Source organism: Bombina bombina, unplaced genomic scaffold (genome assembly GCF_027579735.1).
Source record: "Bombina bombina isolate aBomBom1 unplaced genomic scaffold, aBomBom1.pri scaffold_599, whole genome shotgun sequence".
NCBI classification, from domain to species: domain Eukaryota; kingdom Metazoa; phylum Chordata; class Amphibia; order Anura; family Bombinatoridae; genus Bombina; species Bombina bombina.
The window spans coordinates 136,695-139,660 of record NW_026512888.1 but is presented as its reverse complement, the minus strand read 5'-3'; positions in this window follow the sequence as shown (position 1 = coordinate 139,660).

The window sequence follows — 2,966 nt, the reverse complement described above, 5'->3', positions numbered from 1 at the left end:
CCAGACCTTACTGGTGTTTTGTCTGTGACCACAGAGCTTGACTGTACTCAATACGCTGAGCTATACGGTCTCTCATGCTTTACCTGCAACGTGTGAGCTTTGTGTACTTGTGCTCACAGGTGAAAGCTTTCCAAACGACATATTTCTAACTATCTCTATCTATCTATTTATCTATCTATATATCTATCTATTATCTATCTATCTATCTATCTATCTATCTATATATATCTTTTATCTATATTCTATCTATCCATTAATCTATCTATTTATCTATCTTCTATCTATCTATCTATCTATCTATCTATCTATCTATCTATCTATATTCTATCTATTAATCTATCTATTTATCTATCTTCTATATATCTATCTTCTATCTATCTATCTATCTATCGATCTACTCTCTCTCTCTCTCTATATCTATCTATCTATCTATCTATCTATCTATCTATCATCTATCTATCTATCTATCTATCTATCTATCTATCTATCTATCTATCTTTCTATCTATATTCTATCTATTAATCTATCTTCTATCTATCTATCTTCTATCTATCTATCAATCTATCTATTTATCTATCTTCTATATATCTATCTTCTATCTATCTATCTATCTATCTATCTATCTATCTATCTATCATCTATCTCTACCTATCATTTATCTATCTCTACCTATCTATCTATCTATCTATCTATCTATCTATCTATCATCTATCAATCTATCTATCTTTCTATGTGCAGTGCTGTGCGACGTGTGCAGTGTTGTGTGACATGTGTGCAGTGTTGTGTGATGTGTACATTACTGTGTGATGTGTGCAGTGTTGTGTGACATGTGTGCAGTGCTGTGTGACGTGTGCAGTGTTGTGTGACATGTGTGCAGTGTTGTGTGATGTGTGCATTACTGTGTGATGTATGCAGTGCTGTGTGATGTGTACATTACTGTGTGATGTGTGCAGTGCTGTGTGAAATGTGTGCAGTGCTGTGTGATGTGTGCATTAATTATTTACTGTGTGATGTGTGTAGTGCTGTGTGACATGTGTGCAGTGCTGGGGGACATGTGTGCAGTGTTGTGTGATGTGTGCATTACTGTGTGATGTGTGCAGTGTTGTGTGATGTGTGTGCAGTACTGTGTGATGTGTGTGCAGTGCTGGGTGACATGTGTGCAGTGTTGTGTGATGTGTGCATTACTGTGTGATGTGTGCAGTGTTGTGTGACATGTGTGCAGTACTGTGTGATGTGTGTGCAGTACTGTGTGACATGTGTACAGTACTGTGTGACATGTGTGCATTACTGTGTGATGTGTGCAGTACTGTGTGCAGTGTTGTGTGACGTGTTCAGTACTGAGTGCAGTGTTGTGTGCTCAGTGGTGGGTGACATGCTCAGTGCTCTGTGACATGCTCAGTGTTGTGTGGCATGTGGGCAGTGCTGTGTGACATGTTCATTGTTGTGTGACATGTGTGTAGTGCTGTGTGACATGTATATAGTGCTGTGTGACATGTGGGTAGTGCTGTGTTTCATACTCAGTGCTGTGTGATATGTGTGTAGTGCTGTGTTACATGCTCAGTGCTGTGTAATGGGTTCAGTGCTGTGTGACATGTGTGCAGCACTGTGTGACATGTGTGCAGTGCTGTGTGATGTGTGCAGCACTGTGTGACGTGTGCAGCGCTGTGTGAAGTGTGCAGCGCTGTGTGACATGTGTGTAGTGCTATGTTACATGCTCAGTGCTGTGTGACATGTGTGCAGTGCTGTGTGACATGTGTGTAGTGCTGTGTTACATGCTCAGTGCTGTGTGACATGTGTGCAGTACTGTGTGACATGTGTGCAGTACTGTGTGACATTTGTGCAGTGCTGTGTGACATGTTCAGTGCTGTGTGACATGTTCAGTGCTGTGTGACATGTTCAGTGCTGTGTGACATGTTCAGTGCTGTGTGGCATGCTCAGTGCTGTGTGACATACTCAGTACTGTGTCACATGCTCAGTGCTGTGTGACGTGCTCAGTGCTGTGTAATGTGCTCAGTGCTGTGTAACATGCTCAGTGCTGTGTGACATGCTCAGTGCTGTGTAATGTGCTCAGTGCTGTGTGACATTTGTGCTGTGCTGTGTGACATGTGTGCAGCGCTGTGTGACATGTGTGTATTGCTGTGTGACATGTGTGTAGCGCTGTGTGACATGTGTGTAGTGCTGTGTGACGTGTATAGTGCTGTGTGACATGTGTGCAGCGCTGTGTGACATGTGTAGCGCTGTGGGACATGTGTGTAGTGCTTTGTGACATGTGTGCAGCGCTGTGTGACATGTGTGTAGCGCTGTGTGAAATGTGTGTAATGCTGTGTGACATGTGTGTAGTGCTGTGTGACATGTGTGTAGCGCTGTGTGACATGTGTGTAGCGCTGTGTGACATGTGTGTAGCGCTGTGTGACATGTGTGTAGTGCTGTGTGACATGTGTGCAGTGCTGTGTTACATGCTCAGTGCTGTGGGACATTTGTGCAGTGCTGTGTAATGTGCTAAGTGCTGTGTGACATGCTCAGTGCTGTGTAATGTGCTCAGTGCTGTGTGACGTGCTCAGTGCTGTGTAATGTGCTCAGTGCTGTGTGACATGCTCAGTGCTGTGTAATGTGCTCAGTGCTGTGTGTACAGCAGATGCTCCTGTGCTCTGTACCATCTGATAATTGTATCTTCTGCAGTGCACAGACCTTCCCAGTGACACCTGATTGTTTGTGAGACCGGCTAAGAATGATGGTTTATTGTGTGTGCGGCCATATTGATTACATTGTGCTGACAGTGTGCATGCTAACTAGGTGCCCGGCTTCCCTCACTGGCGTTACTAACAGGACTATTAGCACAGACCTCTTAGTGCATAGATTTTCTCCTCAATACTAATGTGATGAAGATTTGTTGCAGGTGTTTTGTCTGTGACTACAGAGCTTCACTGTACTCAATACGCTGAGCTATACGGTCTCTCGTGTTTTAC